This window comes from Taudactylus pleione, unplaced genomic scaffold (genome assembly GCF_031769625.1).
Source record: "Taudactylus pleione unplaced genomic scaffold, aTauple2 ptg000551l, whole genome shotgun sequence".
NCBI classification, from domain to species: Eukaryota; Metazoa; Chordata; class Amphibia; order Anura; family Myobatrachidae; genus Taudactylus; species Taudactylus pleione.
The window spans coordinates 2174373-2194430 of NW_028284953.1; the positions used below are offsets into that span (position 1 = coordinate 2174373).

At 35.8% G+C, this 20058-nt stretch overlaps 17 non-coding genes across 17 annotated transcripts; all 17 read left to right on the forward strand.

Annotated features, from left to right (window-relative positions):
• Window positions 1-204: 204 nt before the first annotated feature.
• On the forward strand, window positions 205-277 carry TRNAR-ACG (transfer RNA arginine (anticodon ACG)). Its single transcript has one exon. It is a non-coding gene; the product is annotated as a tRNA-Arg (tRNA).
• Window positions 278-784: 507 nt separating this feature from the next.
• TRNAR-ACG (transfer RNA arginine (anticodon ACG)) lies at window positions 785-857 on the forward strand. Its single transcript has one exon. It is a non-coding gene; the product is annotated as a tRNA-Arg (tRNA).
• A 586-nt stretch (window positions 858-1443) lies between these two features.
• Window positions 1444-1515, forward strand: TRNAH-GUG (transfer RNA histidin (anticodon GUG)). Its single transcript has one exon. It is a non-coding gene; the product is annotated as a tRNA-His (tRNA).
• Window positions 1516-2021: 506 nt separating this feature from the next.
• Window positions 2022-2093, forward strand: TRNAH-GUG (transfer RNA histidin (anticodon GUG)). Its single transcript has one exon. It is a non-coding gene; the product is annotated as a tRNA-His (tRNA).
• A 1002-nt stretch (window positions 2094-3095) lies between these two features.
• On the forward strand, window positions 3096-3168 carry TRNAH-AUG (transfer RNA histidin (anticodon AUG)). Its single transcript has one exon. It is a non-coding gene; the product is annotated as a tRNA-His (tRNA).
• A 1084-nt stretch (window positions 3169-4252) lies between these two features.
• Window positions 4253-4325, forward strand: TRNAH-AUG (transfer RNA histidin (anticodon AUG)). Its single transcript has one exon. It is a non-coding gene; the product is annotated as a tRNA-His (tRNA).
• An 8-nt stretch (window positions 4326-4333) lies between these two features.
• TRNAQ-UUG (transfer RNA glutamine (anticodon UUG)) lies at window positions 4334-4405 on the forward strand. Its single transcript has one exon. It is a non-coding gene; the product is annotated as a tRNA-Gln (tRNA).
• A 1583-nt stretch (window positions 4406-5988) lies between these two features.
• On the forward strand, window positions 5989-6061 carry TRNAH-AUG (transfer RNA histidin (anticodon AUG)). Its single transcript has one exon. It is a non-coding gene; the product is annotated as a tRNA-His (tRNA).
• A 586-nt stretch (window positions 6062-6647) lies between these two features.
• On the forward strand, window positions 6648-6719 carry TRNAH-GUG (transfer RNA histidin (anticodon GUG)). Its single transcript has one exon. It is a non-coding gene; the product is annotated as a tRNA-His (tRNA).
• Window positions 6720-7225: 506 nt separating this feature from the next.
• Window positions 7226-7297, forward strand: TRNAH-GUG (transfer RNA histidin (anticodon GUG)). The gene has a single exon. It is a non-coding gene; the product is annotated as a tRNA-His (tRNA).
• A 427-nt stretch (window positions 7298-7724) lies between these two features.
• Window positions 7725-7797, forward strand: TRNAR-ACG (transfer RNA arginine (anticodon ACG)). The gene has a single exon. It is a non-coding gene; the product is annotated as a tRNA-Arg (tRNA).
• A 505-nt stretch (window positions 7798-8302) lies between these two features.
• TRNAR-ACG (transfer RNA arginine (anticodon ACG)) lies at window positions 8303-8375 on the forward strand. The gene has a single exon. It is a non-coding gene; the product is annotated as a tRNA-Arg (tRNA).
• A 1083-nt stretch (window positions 8376-9458) lies between these two features.
• TRNAR-ACG (transfer RNA arginine (anticodon ACG)) lies at window positions 9459-9531 on the forward strand. The gene has a single exon. It is a non-coding gene; the product is annotated as a tRNA-Arg (tRNA).
• Window positions 9532-10036: 505 nt separating this feature from the next.
• On the forward strand, window positions 10037-10109 carry TRNAR-ACG (transfer RNA arginine (anticodon ACG)). Its single transcript has one exon. It is a non-coding gene; the product is annotated as a tRNA-Arg (tRNA).
• A 2240-nt stretch (window positions 10110-12349) lies between these two features.
• Window positions 12350-12422, forward strand: TRNAR-ACG (transfer RNA arginine (anticodon ACG)). The gene has a single exon. It is a non-coding gene; the product is annotated as a tRNA-Arg (tRNA).
• A 2237-nt stretch (window positions 12423-14659) lies between these two features.
• Window positions 14660-14732, forward strand: TRNAR-ACG (transfer RNA arginine (anticodon ACG)). The gene has a single exon. It is a non-coding gene; the product is annotated as a tRNA-Arg (tRNA).
• Window positions 14733-19281: 4549 nt separating this feature from the next.
• Window positions 19282-19354, forward strand: TRNAR-ACG (transfer RNA arginine (anticodon ACG)). The gene has a single exon. It is a non-coding gene; the product is annotated as a tRNA-Arg (tRNA).
• Window positions 19355-20058: the final 704 nt, after the last annotated feature.

The window sequence follows — 20058 nt, forward strand, 5'->3', positions numbered from 1 at the left end:
TCTGTCTGAGTAAGTTCATCACATTTTTTAAAGATCTTTTAGCAGTCATAAGGATTATTTTACCTAAAACGTTTTTGGGAAACAATCCCTGCAGATAGTGTACAGTCAATTTCCAAAATGTGATTCTGTATATACTTCAATAACCATAAAACTCCAAAACTGGCTCAAAAACAGGAAAGACACTTCAATTACTACAGGGCACCTGGGCCAGTGGCGCAATGGATAACGTGTCTGACTACGGATCATAAGTTTGTAGGTTCGACTCCTACCTGGCTCGCTTAAATTGACGTGATCATATAGTGGTTAGTACTCTGCGTTGTGGCCACAGCAACCCCGGTTCGAAAACGGGTCACAGCATTTTGATTTTGTTTCACAATCATCCATTTTTTCACAATACTGAATCTTAAGAAAATTTCAGAAAGTAAGCAGATTCTTTGAAGGTGCTTGCACTATTTGTGTTTAATGCTTATTATAAAGCTATCTTAACATGCTTTGAATAATTTAATTGTGAATTATTGTACTAAAGGACTGGGAATTTGACATAAATTCTAGAATTCAGGAAAGAAGAATGTTTGGGCTTCCTTCTGAGTAAGTTCATCACATTTTTGAAATATCTTTTAGCAGTAACAATTATTATTTTACCTAAAACGTTTTTGGGAAACAATCCCTGCAGATAGTCTACAGTCAATTTCCAAATTGTGATTCTATATATACTTCAATAACCATAAAACTCTGAAAATAGGCTCAAAAACAGGAAAGACACTTCAATTACTACAAAACACGTGGGCCAGTGGCGCAATGGATAACGCGTCTGACTACGGATCAGAAGATTGTAGGTTTGACTCCTACCTGGCTCGCTTATATTGCCTTGATCGCATAGTGGTTAGTACTCTGCGTTGTGGCCGCAGCAACCCCTGTTCGAAAACAGGTCACGACATTTTGATTTTGTTTCTCAATCATCCATTTTTTCACAATACTGAATCTTAAGAAAATTTCAGAAAGTAAGCAGATTCTTTGAAGGTGCATGCACTATTTGTGTTTAATGCTTATTATAAAGCTATCTTAACATGCTTTGAATAATTTAATTGTGAATTATTTTACTAAAGGACTGGGAATTTGACATAAATTCTGGAATTCAGGAAAGAAGAATGTTTGTGCTCTGTCTGAGTAAGTTCATTACATTTTTGAAAGATCTTTTAGCAGTCACAAGGATTATTGTACCTAAAACGTTTTTGGGAATCAATCCCTGCAGATAGTGTACAGTCAATTTCCAAAATGTGATTCTGTATATACTTCAATAACCATAAAACTTTAAAACAGGCTCAAAAACAGGAAAGACACTTCAATTACTACAGGGCACCTGGGCCAGTGGCGCAATGGATAACGTGTCTGACTATGCATCATAAGTTTGTAGGTTCGACTCCTACCTGGCTCGCTTAAATTGCCGTGATCGTATAGTGGTTAGTACTCTGCGTTGTGGCCGCAGCAACCCCGGTTCGAATCCGGGTCACGGCATTTTGATTTTGTTTCTCAATCATCCATTTTTTCACAATACTGAATCTTAAGAAAATTTCAGAAAGTAAGCAGATTCTTTGAAGGTGATTGCACTATTTGTGTTTAATGCTTATTATAAAGCTATCTTAACATGCTTTGAATAATTTAATTGTGAATTATTGTACTAAAGGACTGGGAATTTGACATAAATTCTAGAATTCAGGAAAGAAGAATGTTTGGGCTCTGTCAGAGTAAGTTCATCACATTTTTTAAAGATCTTTTAGCAGTCACAAGGATTATTTTACCTAAAACGTTTTTGGGAAACAATCCCTGCAGATAGTGTACAGTCAATTTCCAAAATGTGATTCTGTATATACTTCAATAACCATAAAATTCTGAAAACAGGCTCAAAAACAGGAAATACACTTCAATTACTACAAGACACCTGGGACAGTGGGCAATGGATAACGTGTCTGACTATGGATCTGTAGATTGTAGGTTCTACTCCTACCTGGCTCACTAAAATTGCCGTGATCGTATAGTGGTTAGTACTCTGCGTTGTGGCCGCAGCAACCCCGGTTCGAATCCGGGTCACGGCATTTTGATTTTGTTTCTCAATCATCCATTTTTTCACAATACTGAATCTTAAGAAAATTTCTGAAAGTAAGCAGATTCTTTGAAGGTGCTTGCTCTATTTGTGTTTAATGCTTATTATAAAGCTATCTTAACATGCTTTGAATAATTTAATTGTGAATTATTTTTCTTAAGGACTGGGAATTTGACATAAATTCTAGAATTCAGGAAAGAAGAATGTTTGGGCTCTGTCTGAGTAAGTTCATTACATTTTTTATAGATCTTTTAGCAGTCACAAGGATTATTGTACCTAAAACATTTTTGGGAAACAATCCCTGCAGATAGTGTACAGTCAATTTCCAAAATGTGATTCTGTATATACTTCAATAACCATAAAACTTTAAAACAGGCTCAAAAACAGGAAAGACTCTTCAATTGCTACAAGACACCTGGGACAGTGGGCAATGGATAACGTGTCTGACTATAGATTAGAAGATTGTAGGTTCGACTCCTACCTGGCTCGCTTAAATTGCCGTGATTGTATAGTATATAGTACTCTGCGTTGTGATTGCCACAACCCCATTTCGAAAACGGGTTACAGCATTTTGATTTTGTTTCACAATCATCCATTTTTTCATAATACTGGATCTTAAGAAAATTTCAGAAAGTAAGCAGATTCTTTGAAGGTGCTTGCACTATTTGTGTTTAATGCTTATTATAAAGCTATCTTAACATGCTTTGAATAATTTAATTGTGAATTATTGTACTAAAGGACTGGGAATTTGACATAAATTCTGGAATTCAGGAAAGAAGAATGTTTGGGTTCTGTCTGAGTAAGTTCATCACATTTTTTAAAGATCTTTTAGCAGTCACAAGGATTATTTTACCTAAAACGTTTTTGGGAAACAATCCCTGCAGATAGTGTACAGTCAATTTCCAAAATGTGATTCTGTATATACTTCAATAACCATAAAACTCCAAAACTGGCTCAAAAACAGGAAAGACACTTCAATTACTACAGGGCACCTGGGCCAGTGGCGCAATGGATAACGTGTCTGACTATGGATCATAAGTTTGTAGGTTCGACTCCTACCTGGCTCGCTTAAATTGCCGTGATCGTATAGTGGTTACTACTCTGCGTTGTGGCCGCAGCAACTCCGGTTCGAATCCGGGTCACGGCATTTTGATTTTGTTTCTCAATCATCCATTTTTTCACAATACTGAATCTTAAGAAAATTTCAGAAAGTAAGCAGATTCTTTGAAGGTGCTTGCACTATTTGTGTTTAATGCTTATTATAAAGCTATCTTAACATGCTTTGAATAATTTAATTGTGAATTATTGTACTAAAGTACTGGGAATTTGACATAAATTCTAGAATTCAGGAAAGAAGAATGTTTGGGCTTCCTTCTGAGTAAGTTCATCACATTTTTGAAATATCTTTTAGCAGTCACAATTATTATTTTACCTAACACGTTTTTGGGAAACAATCCCTGCAGATAGTCTACAGTCAATTTCCAAAATGTGATTCTGTATATACTTCAATAACCATAAAACTCTGAAAATAGGCTCAAAAACAGGAAAGACACTTCAATTACTACAAAACACGTCGGCCAGTGGCGCAATGGATAACCCGTCTGACTACGCATCAGAAGATTGTAGGTTCGACTCCTACCTGGCTCGCTTATATTGCCATGATCGCATAGTGGTTAGTACTCTGCGTTGTGGCCGCAGCAACCCCGGTTCGAAAACAGGTCACAACATTTTGATTTTGTTTCTCAATCATCCATTTTTTCACAATACTGAATCTTAAGAAAATTTCAGAAAGTAAGCAGATTCTTTGAAGGTGCTTGCACTATTTGTGTTTAATGCTTATTATAAAGCTATCTTAACATGCTTTGAATAATTTAATTGTGAATTATTTTACTAAAGGACTGGGAATTTGACATAAATTCTGGAATTCAGGAAAGAAGAATGTTTGTGCTCTGTCTGAGTAAGTTCATTACATTTTGAAAGATCTTTTAGCAGTCACAAGGATTATTGTACCTAAAACGTTTTAGGAAATCAATCCCTGCAGATAGTGTACAGTCAATTTCCAAAATGTGATTCTGTATATACTTCAATAACATTAAAACTTTAAAACAGGCTCAAAAACAGGAAAGACACTTCAATTACTACAGGGCACCTGGGCCAGTGGCGCAATGGATAACGTGTCTGACTATGGATCATAAGTTTGTAGGTTCGACTCCTACCTGGCTCGCTTAAATTGCCGTGATCGTATAGTGGTTAGTACTCTGCGTTTTGGTCGCAGCAACCCCGGTTCGAATCCGGGTCACGGCATTTTGATTTTGTTTCTCAATCATCCATTTTTTCACAATACTTAATCTTAAGAAAATTTCAGAAAGTAAGCAGATTCTTTGAAGGTGATTGCACTATTTGTGTTTAATGCTTATTATAAAGCTATCTTAACATGCTTTGAATAATTTAATTGTGAATTATTGTACTAAAGGACTGGGAATTTGACATAAATTCTAGAATTCAGGAAAGAAGAATGTTTGGGCTCTGTCAGAGTAAGTTCATCACATTTTTGAAAGATCTTTTAGCAGTCACAAGGATTATTTTACCTAAAACGTTTTTGGGAAACAATCCCTGCAGATAGTGTACAGTCAATTTCCAAAATGTGATTCTGTATATACTTCAATAACCATAAAATTCTGAAAACAGGCTCGAAAACATGAAAGACACTTCAATTACTACAAGGCACCCGGGACAGTGGGCAATGGATAACGTGTCTGACTATGGATCTGTAGATTGTAGGTTCTACTCCTACCTAGCTCACTAAAATTGCTGTGATCGTATAGTGGTTAGTACTCTGCGTTGTGGCCGCAGCAACCCCGGTTCGAATCCGTGTCACGGCATTTTGATTTTGTTTCTCAATCATCCATTTTTTCACAATACTGAATCTTAAGAAAGTTTCAGAAAGTAAGCAGATTCTTTGAAGGTGCTTGCACTATTTGTGTTCAATGCTTATTATAAAGCTATCTTAACATGCTTTGAATAATTTAATTGTGAATTATTTTACTAAAGGACTGGGAATTTGACATAAATTCTAGAATTCAGGAAAGAAGAATGTTTGGGCTCTGTCTGAGTAAGTTCATCACATTTTTTAAAGATCTTTTAGCAGTCATAAGGATTATTTTACCTAAAACATTTTTGGGAAACAATCCCTGCAGATAGTGTACAGTCAATTTCCAAAATGTGATTCTGTATATACTTCAATAACCATAAAACTCCAAAACTGGCTCAAAAACAGGAAAGACACTTCAATTTCTACAGGGCACCTGGGCCAGTGGCGCAATGGATAACGTGTCTGACTACGGATCTTAAGTTTGTAGGTTCGACTCCTACCTGGCTCGCTTAAATTGACGTGATCATATAGTGGTTAGTACTCTGCGTTGTGGCCGCAGCAACCCCGGTTCGAAAACGGGTCACAGCATTTTGATTTTGTTTCACAATCATCCATTTTTTCACAATACTGAATCTTAAGAAAATTTCAGAAAGTAAGCAGATTCTTTGAAGGTGCTTGCACTATTTGTGTTTAATGCTTATTATAAAGCTATCTTAACATGCTTTGAATAATTTAATTGTGAATTATTGTACTAAAGTACTGGGAATTTGACATAAATTCTAGATTTCAGGAAAGAAGAATGTTTGGGCTTCCTTCTGAGTAAGTTCATCACATTTTTGAAATATCTTTTAGCAGTAACAATTATTATTTTACCTAAAACGTTTTTGGGACACAATCCCTGCAGATAGTCTACAGTCAATTTCCAAAATGTGATTCTATATATACTTCAATAACCATAAAACTCTGAAAATAGGCTCAAAAACAGGAAAGACACTTCAATTACTACAAAACACGTGGGCCAGTGGCGCAATGGATAACGCATCTGACTATGGATCAGAAGATTGTAGGTTTGACTCCTACCTGGCTCGCTTATATTGCCTTGATCGCATAGTGGTTAGTACTCTGCGTTGTGGCCGCAGCAACCCCTGTTCGAAAACAGGTCACGACATTTTGATTTTGTTTCTCAATCATCCATTTTTTCACAATACTGAATCTTAAGAAAATTTCAGAAAGTAAGCAGATTCTTTGAAGGTGCTTGCACTATTTGTGTTTAATGCTTATTATAAAGCTATCTTAACATGCTTTGAATAATTTAATTGTGAATTATTTTACTAAAGGACTGGGAATTTGACATAAATTCTGGAATTCAGGAAAGAAGAATGTTTGTGCTCTGTCTGAGTAAGTTCATTACATTTTTGAAAGATCTTTTAGCAGTCACAAGGATTATTGTACCTAAAATGTTTTTGGGAATCAATCCCTGCAGATAGTGTACAGTCAATTTCCAAAATGTGATTCTGTATATACTTCAATAACCATAAAACTTTAAAACAGGCTCAAAAACAGGAAAGACACTTCAATTACTACAGGGCACCTGGGCCAGTGGCGCAATGGATAACGTGTCTGACTATGCATCATAAGTTTGTAGGTTCGACTCCTACCTGGCTCGCTTAAATTGCCGTGATCGTATAGTGGTTAGTACTCTGCGTTGTGGCCGCAGCAACCCCGGTTCAAATCCGGGTCACGGCATTTTGATTTTGTTTCTCAATCATCCATTTTTTCACAATACTGAATCTTAAGAAAATTTCAGAAAGTAAGCAGATTCTTTGAAGTTGATTGCACTATTTGTGTTTAATGCTTATTATAAAGCTATCTTAACATGCTTTGAATAATTTAATTGTGAATTATTGTACTAAAGGACTGGGAATTTGACATAAATTCTAGAATTCAGGAAAGAAGAATGTTTGGGCTCTGTCAGAGTAAGTTCATCACATTTTTGAAAGATCTTTTAGCAGTCACAAGGATTATTTTACCTAAAACGTTTTTGGGAAACAATCCCTGCAGATAGTGTACAGTCAATTTCCAAAATGTGATTATGTATATACTTCAATAACCATAAAATTCTGAAAACAGGCTCGAAAACATGAAAGACACTTCAATTACTACAAGACACCCGGGACAGTGGGCAATGGATAACGTGTCTGACTATGGATCTGTAGATTGTAGGTTCTACTCCTACCTGGCTCACTAAAATTGCTGTGATCGTATAGTGGTTAGTACTCTGCGTTGTGGCCGCAGCAACCCCGGTTCGAATCCGGGTCACGGCATTTTGATTTTGTTTCTCAATCATCCATTTTTTCACAATACTGAATCTTAAGAAAATTTCAGAAAGTAAGCAGATTCTTTGAAGGTGCTTGCACTATTTGTGTTTAATGCTTATTATAAAGCTATCTTAACATGCTTTGAATAATTTAATTGTGAATTATTTTACTAAAGGACTGGGAATTTGACATAAATTCTAGAATTCAGGAAAGAAGAATGTTTGGGCTTCCTTCTGAGTAAGTTCATCACATTTTTGAAATATCTTTTAGCAGTAACAATTATTATTTTACCTAAAACGTTTTTGGGAAACAATCCCTGCAGATAGTCTACAGTCAATTTCCAAAATGTGATTCTATATATACTTCAATAACCATAAAACTCTGAAAATAGGCTCAAAAACAGGAAAGACGCTTCAATTACTACAAAACACGTGGGCCAGTGGCGCAATGGATAACGCGTCTGACTACGGATCAGAAGATTGTAGGTTTGACTCCTACCTGGCTCGCTTATATTACCTTGATCGCATAGTGGTTAGTACTCTGCGTTGTGGCCGCAGCAACCCCTGTTCGAAAACAGGTCACGACATTTTGATTTTGTTTCTCAATCATCCATTTTTTCACAATACTGAATCTTAAGAAAATTTCAGAAAGTAAGCAGATTCTTTGAAGGTGCTTGCACTATTTTTGTTTAATGCTTATTATAAAGCTATCTTAACATGCTTTGAATAATTTAATTGTGAATTATTGTACTAAAGGACAGGGAATTTGACATAAATTCTGGAATTCAGGAAAGAAGAATGTTTGGGCTCTGTCTGAGTAAGTTCATCACATTTTTTAAAGATCTTTTAGCAGTCACAAGGATTATTTTACCTAAAACGTTTTTGGGAAACAATCCCTGCAGATAGTGTACAGTCAATTTCCAAAATGTGATTCTGTATATACTTCAATAACCATAAAACTCCAAAACTGGCTCAAAAACAGGAAAGACACTTCAATTACTACAGGCCACCTGGGCCAGTGGCGCAATGGATAACGTGTCTGACTACGGATCATAAGTTTGTAGGTTCGACTCCTACCTGGCTCGCTTAAATTGCCATGATCGTATAGTGGTTAGTACTCTGCGTTGTGGCCGCAGCAACCCCGTTTCGAAAACGGGTCACAGCATTTTGATTTTGTTTCACAATCATCCATTTTTTCACAATACTGAATCTTAAGAAAATTTCAGAAAGTAAGCAGATTCTTTGAAGGTGCTTGCACTATTTGTGTTTAATGCTTATTATAAAGCTATGTTAACATGCTTTGAATAATTTAATTGTGAATTATTGTACTAAAGGACTGGGAATTTGACATAAATTCTGGAATTCAGGAAAGAAGAATGTTTGGGCTCTGTCTGAGTAAGTTCATTACATTTTTTAAAGATCTTTTAGCAGTCACAAGGATTATTGTACCTAAAACATTTTTGGGAAACAATCCCTGCAGATAGTGTACAGTCAATTTCCAAAATGTGATTCTGTATATACTTCAATAACCATAAAACTTTAAAACAGGCTCAAAAACAGGAAAGACTCTTCAATTGCTACAAGACACCTGGGACAGTGGGCAATGGATAAGGCATCTGACTATAGATCAGAAGATTGTAGGTTCGACTCCTACCTGGCTCGCTTAAATTGCCGTGATTGTATAGTAGTTAGTACTCTGCGTTGTGGCTGCAGCAACCCCATTTCGAAAACGGGTCACAGCATTTTGATTTTGTTTCACAATCATCCATTTTTTCACAATACTGAATCTTAAGAAAATTTCAGAAAGTAAGCAGATTCTTTGAAGGTGCTTGCACTATTTGTGTTTAATGCTTATTATAAAGCTATCTTAACATGCTTTGAATAATTTAATTGTGAATTATTGTACTAAAGGACTGGGAATTTGACATAAATTCTAGAATTCAGGAAAGAAGAATGTTTGGGCTCTGTCTGAGTAAGTTCATCACATTTTTGAAATATCTTTTAGCAGTAACAATTATTATTTTACCTAAAACGTTTTTGGGAAACAATCCCTGCAGATAGTCTACAGTCAATTTCCAAAATGTGATTCTATATATACTTCAATAACCATAAAACTCTGAAAATAGGCTCAAAAACAGGAAAGACGCTTCAATTACTACAAAACACGTGGGCCAGTGGCGCAATGGATAACGCGTCTGACTACGGATCAGAAGATTGTAGGTTTGACTCCTACCTGGCTCGCTTATATTACCTTGATAGCATAGTGGTTAGTACTCTGCGTTGTGGCCGCAGCAACCCCTGTTCGAAAACAGGTCACGACATTTTGATTTTGTTTCTCAATCATCCATTTTTTCACAATACTGAATCTTAAGAAAATTTCAGAAAGTAAGCAGATTCATTGAAGGTGCTTGCACTATTTTTGTTTAATGCTTATTATAAAGCTATCTTAACATGCTTTGAATAATTTAATTGTGAATTATTGTACTAAAGGACAGGGAATTTGACATAAATTCTGGAATTCAGGAAAGAAGAATGTTTGGGCTCTGTCTGAGTAAGTTCATCACATTTTTTAAAGATCTTTTAGCAGTCACAAGGATTATTTTACCTAAAACGTTTTTGGGAAACAATCCCTGCAGATAGTGTACAGTCAATTTCCAAAATGTGATTCTGTATATACTTCAATAACCATAAAACTCCAAAACTGGCTCAAAAACAGGAAAGACACTTCAATTTCTACAGGCCACCTGGGCCAGTGGCGCAATGGATAACGTGTCTGACTACGGATCATAAGTTTGTAGGTTCGACTCCTACCTGGCTCGCTTAAATTGCCATGATCGTATAGTGGTTAGTACTCTGCGTTGTGGCCGCAGCAACCCCGTTTCGAAAACGGGTCACAGCATTTTGATTTTGTTTCACAATCATCCATTTTTTCACAATACTGAATCTTAAGAAAATTTCAGAAAGTAAGCAGATTCTTTGAAGGTGCTTGCACTATTTGTGTTTAATGCTTATTATAAAGCTATGTTAACATGCTTTGAATAATTTAATTGTGAATTATTGTACTAAAGGACTGGGAATTTGACATAAATTCTGGAATTCAGGAAAGAAGAATGTTTGGGCTCTGTCTGAGTAAGTTCATTACATTTTTTAAAGATCTTTTAGCAGTCACAAGGATTATTGTACCTAAAACATTTTTGGGAAACAATCCCTGCAGATAGTGTACAGTCAATTTCCAAAATGTGATTCTGTATATACTTCAATAACCATAAAACTTTAAAACAGGCTCAAAAACAGGAAAGACTCTTCAATTGCTACAAGACACCTGGGACAGTGGGCAATGGATAACGCATCTGACTATAGATCAGAAGATTGTAGGTTCGACTCCTACCTGGCTCGCTTAAATTGCCGTGATTGTATAGTAGTTAGTACTCTGCGTTGTGGCTGCAGCAACCCCATTTCGAAAACGGGTCACAGCATTTTGATTTTGTTTCACAATCATCCATTTTTTCACAATACTGAATCTTAAGAAAATTTCAGAAAGTAAGCAGATTCTTTGAAGGTGCTTGCACTATTTGTGTTTAATGCTTATTATAAAGCTATCTTAACATGCTTTGAATAATTTAATTGTGAATTATTGTACTAAAGGACTGGGAATTTGACATAAATTCTAGAATTCAGGAAAGAAGAATGTTTGGGCTCTGTCTGAGTAAGTTCATCACATTTTTTAAAGATCTTTTAGCAGTCACAAGGATTATTTTACCTAAAACGTTTTTGGGAAGCAATCCCTGCAGATAGTGTACAGTCAATTTCCAAAATGTGATTCTGTATATACTTCAATAACCATAAAACTCTGAAAAAAGGCTCAAAAACAGGAAAGACGCTTCAATTACTACAAAACACGTGGGCCAGTGGGCAATGGATAACGCGTCTGACTACGGATCAGAAGATTGTAGGTTTGACTCCTACCTGGCTCGCTTAAATTGCCGTGATTGTATAGTAGTTAGTACTCTGCGTTGTGGCTGCAGCAACCCCATTTCGAAAATGGGTCACAGCATTTTGATTTTGTTTCACAATCATCCATTTTTTCACAATACTGAATCTTAAGAAAATTTCAGAAAGAAAGCAGATTCTTTGAAGGTGCTTGCACTATTTGTGTTTAATGCTTATTATAAAGCTATCTTAACATGCTTTGAATAATTTAATTGTGAATTATTGTACTAAAGGACTGGGAATTTGACATAAATTCTGGAATTCAGGAAAGAAGAATGTTTGGGCTCTGTCTGATTAAGTTCATCACATTTTTTAAAGATCTTTTAGCAGTCACAAGGATTATTTTACCTAAAACGTTTTTGGGAAACAATCCCTGCAGATAGTGTACAGTCAATTACCAAAATGTGATTCTGTATATACTTCAATAACCATAAAATTCTGAAAACAGGCTCAAAAACAGGAAAGACACTTCAATTACTACAAGACACCCGGGACAGTGGGCAATGGATAACGTGTCAGACTATGGATCTGTAGATTGTAGGTTCGATTCCTACCTGGCTCGCTTAAATTGCCGTGATCGTATAGTGGTTAGTACTCTGCGTTGTGGCCGCTGCAACCCCGGTTCAAATCCGGGTCACGGCATTTTGATTTTGTTTCTCAATCATCCATTTTTTCACAATACTGAATCTTAAGAAAATTTCAGAAAGTAAGCAGATTCTTTGAATGTGCTTGCACTATTTGTGTTTAATGCTTATTATAAAGCTATCTTAACATGCTTTGAATAATTTAATTGTGAATTATTGTACTAAAGTACTGGGAATTTGACATAAATTCTAGAATTCAGGAAAGAAGAATGTTTGGGCTTCCTTCTGAGTAAGTTCATCACATTTTTGAAATATCTTTTAGCAGTCACAATTATTATTTTACCTAAAACGTTTTTGGGAAACAATCCCTGCAGATAGTCTACAGTCAATTTCCAAAATGTGATTCTGTATATACTTCAATAACCATAAAACTCTGAAAATAGGCTCAAAAACAGGAAAGACACTTCAATTACTACAAAACACGTGGGCCAGTGGCGCAATGGATAACGCGTCTGACTACGGATCAGAAGATTGTAGGTTCGACTCCTACCTGGCTCGCTTATATTGCCGTGATCGTATAGTGGTTAGTACTCTGCGTTGTGGCCGCAGCAACACTGGTTCGAATCCGGGTTACGGCATTTTGATTTTGTTTCTCAATTATCCATTTTTTCACAATACTGAATCTTAAGAAAATTTCAGAAAATAAGCAGATTCTTTGAAGGTGCTTGCACTATTTGTGTTTAATGCTTATTATAAAGCTATCTTAACATGCTTTGAATAATTTAATTGTGAATTATTGTACTAAAGTACTTGGAATTTGACATAAATTCTAGAATTCAGGAAAGAAGAATGTTTGGGCTCTGTCAGAGTAAGTTCATCACATTTTTTAAAGATCTTTTAGCAGTCACAAGGATTATTTTACCTAAAACGTTTTTGGGAAACAATCCCTGCAGATAGTGTACAGTCAATTTCCAAAATGTGATTCTGTATATACTTCAATAACCATAAAATTCTGAAAACAGGCTCAAAAACAGGAAAGACACTTCAATTACTACAAGACACCCGGGACAGTGGGCAATGAATAACGTGTCTGACTATGGATCTGTAGATTGTAGGTTCTACTCCTACCTGGCTCACTTAAATTGCCGTGATCATATAGTGGTTAGTACTCTGTGTTGAGGCCGCAGCAACCCCGGTTCGAATCCGGGTCACAGCATTTTGATTTTGTTTCTCAATCATCCATTTTTTCACAATACTGAATCTTAAGAAAATTTCAGAAAGTAAGCAGATTCTTTGAAGGTGCTTGCACTATTTGTGTTTAATGCTTATTATAAAGCTATCTTAACATGCTTTGAATAATTTAATTGTGAATAATTTTACTAAAGGACTAGGAATTTGACATAAATTCTAGAATTCAAGAAAGAAGAATGTTTGGGTTCTGTCTGAGTAAGTTCATTACATTTTTGAAAGATCTTTCAGCAGTCACAAGGATTATTGTACCTAAAACATTTTTGGGAAACAATCCCTGCAGATAGTGTACAGTCAATTTCCAAAATGTGATTCTGTATATACTTCAATAACCATAAAACTTTAAAACAGGCTCAAAAACAGGAAAGACTCTTCAATTGCTACAAGACACCTGGGACAGTGGGCAATGGATAACGCGTCTGACTATAGATCAGAAGATTGTAGGTTCGTCTCCTACCTAGCTCACTTAAATTGTCATGATCATATAGAGGTTAGTACTCTGCGTTGTGGCCGCAGCAACCCCGGTTCGAATCCGGGTCACAGCATTTTGATTTTGTTTCTCAATCATCCATTTTTTCACAATACTGAATCTTGAGAAAATTTCAGAAAATAAGCAGATTCTTTGAAGGTGCTTGCACTATTTGTGTTTAATGATTATTATAAAGCTATCTTAACATGCTTTGAATAAATTAATTGTGAATTATTGTACTAAAGGACTGGGAATTTGACATAAATTCTGGAATTCAGGAAAGAAGAATGTTTGGGCTCTGTCTGAGTAAGTTCATTACATTTTTGAAAGATCTTTTAGCAGTCACAAGGATTATTGTACCTAAAACGTTTTTGGGAAACAATCCCTGCAGATAGTGTACAGTCAATTTCCAAAATGTGATTCTGTATATACTTCAATAACCATAAAACTTTAAAACAGGCTCAAAAACAGGAAAGACTCTTCAATTGCTACAAGACACCTGGGACAGTGGGCAATAGATAACGCGTCTGACTATAGATCAGAAGATTGTAGGTTCGACTCCTACCTGGCTTGCTTAAATTGCCGTGATTGTATAGTAGTTAGTACTCTGCGTTGTGGCTGCAGCAATCCCATTTCGAAAACGGGTCACAGCATTTTGATTTTGTTTCACAATCATCCATTTTTTCACAATACTGAATCTTAAGAAAATTTCAGAAAGTAAGCAGATTCTTTGAAGGTGCTTGCACTATTTGCGTTTAATGCTTATTATAAAGCTATCTTAACATGCTTTGAATAATTTAATTGTGAATTATTGTACTAAAGGACTGGGAATTTGACATAAATTCTGGAATTCAGGAAAGAAGAATGTTTGGGCTCTGTCTGAGTAAGTTCATCACATTTTTTAATGATCTTTTAGCAGTCACAAGGATTATTTTACCTAAAACGTTTTTGGGAAGCAATCCCTGCAGATAGTGTACAGTCAATTTCCAAAATGTGATTCTGTATATACTTCAATAACCATAAAACTCCAAAACTGGCTCAAAAACAGGAAAGACACTTCAATTACTACAGGCCACCTGGGCCAGTGGCGCAATGGATAACGTGTCTGACTACGGATCATAAGTTTGTAGGTTCGACTCCTACCTGGCTCGCTTAAATTGCTGTGATTGTATAGTAGTTAGTACTCTGCGTTGTGGCTGCAGCAACCCCATTTCGAAAACGGGTCACAGCATTTTGATTTTGTTTCACAATCATCCATTTTTTCACAATACTGAATCTTAAGAAAATTTCAGAAAGTAAGCAGATTCTTTGAAGGTGCTTGCACTATTTGTGTTTAATGCTTATTATAAAGCTATCTTAACATGCTTTGAATAATTTAATTGTGAATTATTGTACTAAAGTACTTGGAATTTGACATAAATTCTAGAATTCAGAAAAGAAGAATGTTTGGGCTCTGTCAGAGTAAGTTCATCACATTTTTTAAAGATCTTTTAGCAGTCACAAGGATTATTTTACCTAAAACGTTTTTGGGAAACAATCCCTGCAGATAGTGTACAGTCAATTTCCAAAATGTGATTCTGTATATACTTCAATAACCATAAAATTCTGAAAACAGGCTCAAAAACAGGAAAGACACTTCAATTACTACAAGACACCCGGGACAGTGGGCAATGAATAACGTGTCTGACTATGGATCTGTAGATTGTAGGTTCTACTCCTACCTGGCTCACTTAAATTGCCGTGATCATATAGTGGTTAGTACTCTGCGTTGAGGCCGCAGCAACCCCGGTTCAAATCCGGGTCACGGCATTTTGATTTTGTTTCTCAATCATCCATTTTTTCACAATACTGAATCTTAAGAAAATTTCAGAAAGTAAGCAGATTCTTTGAAGGTGCTTGCACTATTTGTGTTTAATGCTTATTATAAAGCTATCTTAACATGCTTTGAATAATTTAATTGTGAATAATTTTACTAAAGGACTAGGAATTTGACATAAATTCTAGAATTCAGGAAAGAAGAATGTTTGGGCTCTGTCTGAGTATGTTCATTACATTTTTGAAAGATCTTTCAGCAGTCACAAGGATTATTGTACCTAAAACATTTTTGGGAAACAATCCCTGCAGATAGTGTACAGTCATTTTCCAAAATGTGATTCTGTATATACTTCAATAACCATAAAACTTTAAAACAGGCTCAAAAACAGGAAAGACTCTTCAATTGCTACAAGACACCTGGGACAGTGGGCAATGGATAACGCGTCTGACTATAGATCAGAAGATTGTAGGTTCGTCTCCTACCTAGCTCACTTAAATTGTCATGATCATATAGAGGTTAGTACTCTGCGTTGTGGCCGCAGCAACCCCGGTTCGAATCCGGGTCACAGCATTTTGATTTTGTTTCTCAATCATCCATTTTTTCACAATACTGAATCTTGAGAAAATTTCAGAAAATAAGCAGATTCTTTGAAGGTGCTTGCTCTATTTGTGTTTAATGATTATTATAAAGCTATCTTAACATGCTTTGAATAAATTAATTGTGAATTATTGTACTAAAGGACTGGGAATTTGACATAAATTCTGGAATTCAGGAAAGAAGAATGTTTGGGCTCTGTCTGAGTAAGTTCATTACATTTTTGAAAGATCTTTTAGCAGTCACAAGGATTATTGTACCTAAAACGTTTTTGGGAAACAATCCCTGCAGATAGTGTACAGTCAATTTCCAAAATGTGATTCTGTATATACTTCAATAACCATAAAACTTTAAAACAGGCTCAAAAACAGGAAAGACTCTTCAATTGCTACAAGACACCTGGGACAGTGGGCAATAGATAACGCGTCTGACTATAGATCAGAAGATTGTAGGTTCGACTCCTACCTGGCTTGCTTAAATTGCCGTGATTGTATAGTAGTTAGTACTCTGCGTTGTGGCTGCAGCAATCCCATTTCGAAAACGGGTCACAGCATTTTGATTTTGTTTCACAATCATCCATTTTTTCACAATACTGAATCTTAAGAAAATTTCAGAAAGTAAGCAGATTCTTTGAAGGTGCTTGCACTATTTGCGTTTAATGCTTATTATAAAGCTATCTTAACATGCTTTGAATAATTTAATTGTGAATTATTGTACTAAAGGACTGGGAATTTGACATAAATTCTGGAATTCAGGAAAGAAGAATGTTTGGGCTCTGTCTGAGTAAGTTCATCACATTTTTTAATGATCTTTTAGCAGTCACAAGGATTATTTTACCTAAAACGTTTTTGGGAAGCAATCCCTGCAGATAGTGTACAGTCAATTTCCAAAATGTGATTCTGTATATACTTCAATAACCATAAAACTCTGAAAAAAGGCTCAAAAACAGGAAAGACACTTCAATTACTCCAAAACACGTGGGCCAGTGGCGCAATGGATAATGCGCCTGACTACGGATCACAAGATTGTAGGTTCGACTCCTACCTGGCTCGCTTAAATTGCTGTGATTGTATAGTAGTTAGTACTCTGCGTTGTGGCTGCAGCAACCCCATTTCGAAAACGGGTCACAGCATTTTGATTTTGTTTCACAATCATCCATTTTTTCACAATACTGAATCTTAAGAAAATTTCAGAAAGTAAGCAGATTCTTTGAAGGTGCTTGCACTATTTGTGTTTAATGCTTATTATAAAGCTATCTTAACATGCTTTGAATAATTTAATTGTGAATTATTGTACTAAAGGACAGGGAATTTGACATAAATTCTGGAATTCAGGAAAGAAGAATGTTTGGGCTCTGTCTGAGTAAGTTCATCACATTTTTTAAAGATCTTTTAGCAGTCACAAGGATTATTTTACCTAAAACGTTTTTGGGAGACAATCCCTGCAGATAGTGTACAGTCAATTTCCAAAATGTGATTCTGTATATACTTCAATAACCATAAAATTCTGAAAACAGGCTCAAAAACAGGAAAGACACTTCAATTACTACAAGACACCAGGGACAGTGGGCAATGAATAACGTGTCTGACTATGGATCTGTAGATTGTAGGTTCTACTCCTACCTGGCTCACTTAAATTGCCGTGATCATATAGTGGTTAGTACTCTGCGTTGAGGCCGCAGCAACCCCGGTTCGAATCCGGGTCACGGCATTTTGATTTTGTTTCTCAATCATCCATTTTTTCACAATACTGAATCTTAAGAAAATTTCAGAAAGTAAGCAGATTCTTTGAAGGTGCTTGCACTATTTGTGTTTAATGCTTATTATAAAGCTATCTTAACATGCTTTGAATAATTTAATTGTGAATAATTTTACTAAAGGACTAGGAATTTGACATAAATTCTAGAATTCAGGAAAGAAGAATGTTTGGGCTCTGTCTGAGTAAGTTCATTACATTTTTGAAATATCTTTCAGCAGTCACAAGGATTATTGTACCTAAAACATTTTTGGGAAACAATCCCTGCAGATAGTGTACAGTCAATTTCCAAAATGTGATTCTGTATATACTTCAATAACCATAAAACTTTAAAACAGGCTCAAAAACAGGAAAGACTCTTCAATTGCTACAAGACACCTGGGACAGTGGGCAATGGATAACGCGTCTGACTATAGATCAGAAGATTGTAGGTTCGTCTCCTACCTAGCTCACTTAAATTGTCATGATCATATAGAGGTTAGTACTCTGCGTTGTGGCCGCAGCAACCCCGGTTCGAATCCGGATCACAGCATTTTGATTTTGTTTCTCAATCATCCATTTTTTCACAATACTGAATCTTGAGAAAATTTCAGAAAATAAGCAGATTCTTTGAAGGTGCTTGCACTATTTGTGTTTAATGATTATTATAAAGCTATCTTAACATGCTTTGAATAAATTAATTGTGAATTATTGTACTAAAGGACTGGGAATTTGACATAAATTCTGGAATTCAGGAAAGAAGAATGTTTGGGCTCTGGCTGAGTAAGTTCATTACATTTTTGAAAGATCTTTTAGCAGTCACAAGGATTATTGTACCTAAAACGTTTTTGGGAAACAATCCCTGCAGATAGTGTACAGTCAATTTCCAAAATGTGATTCTGTATATACTTCAATAACCATAAAACTTTAAAACAGGCTCAAAAACAGGAAAGACTCTTCAATTGCTACAAGACACCTGGGACAGTGGGCAATAGATAACGCGTCTGACTATAGATCAGAAGATTGTAGGTTCGACTCCTACCTGGCTCGCTTAAATTGCCGTGATTGTATAGTAGTTAGTACTCTGCGTTGTGGCTGCAGCAATCCCATTTCGAAAACGGGTCACAGCATTTTGATTTTGTTTCACAATCATCCATTTTTTCACAATACTGAATCTTAAGAAAATTTCAGAAAGTAAGCAGATTCTTTGAAGGTGCTTGCACTATTTGCGTTTAATGCTTATTATAAAGCTATCTTAACATGCTTTGAATAATTTAATTGTGAATTATTGTACTAAAGGACTGGGAATTTGACATAAATTCTGGAATTCAGGAAAGAAGAATGTTTGAGCTCTGTCTGAGTAAGTTCATCACATTTTTTAATGATCTTTTAGCAGTCACAAGGATTATTTTACCTAAAACGTTTTTGGGAAGCAATCCCTGCAGATAGTGTACAGTCAATTTCCAAAATGTGATTCTGTATATACTTCAATAACCATAAAACTCTGAAAAAAGGCTCAAAAACAGGAAAGACACTTCAATTACTACAAAACACGTGGGCCAGTGGCGCAATGGATAATGCGTCTGACTACGGATCAGAAGATTGTAGGTTCGACTCCTACCTGGCTCGCTTAAATTGCTGTGATTGTATAGTAGTTAGTACTCTGCGTTGTGGCTGCAGCAACCCCATTTCGAAAACGGGTCACAGCATTTTGATTTTGTTTCACAATCATCCATTTTTTCACAATACTGAATCTTAAGAAAATTTCAGAAAGTAAGCAGATTCTTTGAAGGTGCTTGCACTATTTGTGTTTAATGCTTATTATAAAGCTATCTTAACATGCTTTGAATAATTTAATTGTGAATTATTGAACTAAAGGACTGGGAATTTGACATAAATTCTGGAATTCAGGAAAGAAGAATGTTTGGGCTCTATCTGAGTAAGTTCATCACATTTTTTAAAGATCTTTTAGCAGTCACAAGGATTATTGTACCTAAAACGTTTTTGGGAAACAATCCCTGCAGATAGTGTACAGTCAATTTCCAAAATGTGATTCTGTATATACTTCAATAACCATAAAACTCCAAAACTGGCTCAAAAACAGGAAAGACACTTCAATTACTACAGGGGACCTGGGCCAGTGGCGCAATGGATAACGTGTCTGACTACGGATCATAAGTTTGGAGGTTCGACTCCTACCTGGCTCGCTTAAATTGACGTGATCGTATAGTGGTTAGTACTCTGCGTTGTGGCCACAGCAACCCCGGTTCGAAAACGGGTCACAGCATTTTGATTTTGTTTCACAATCATCCATTTTTTCACAATACTGAATC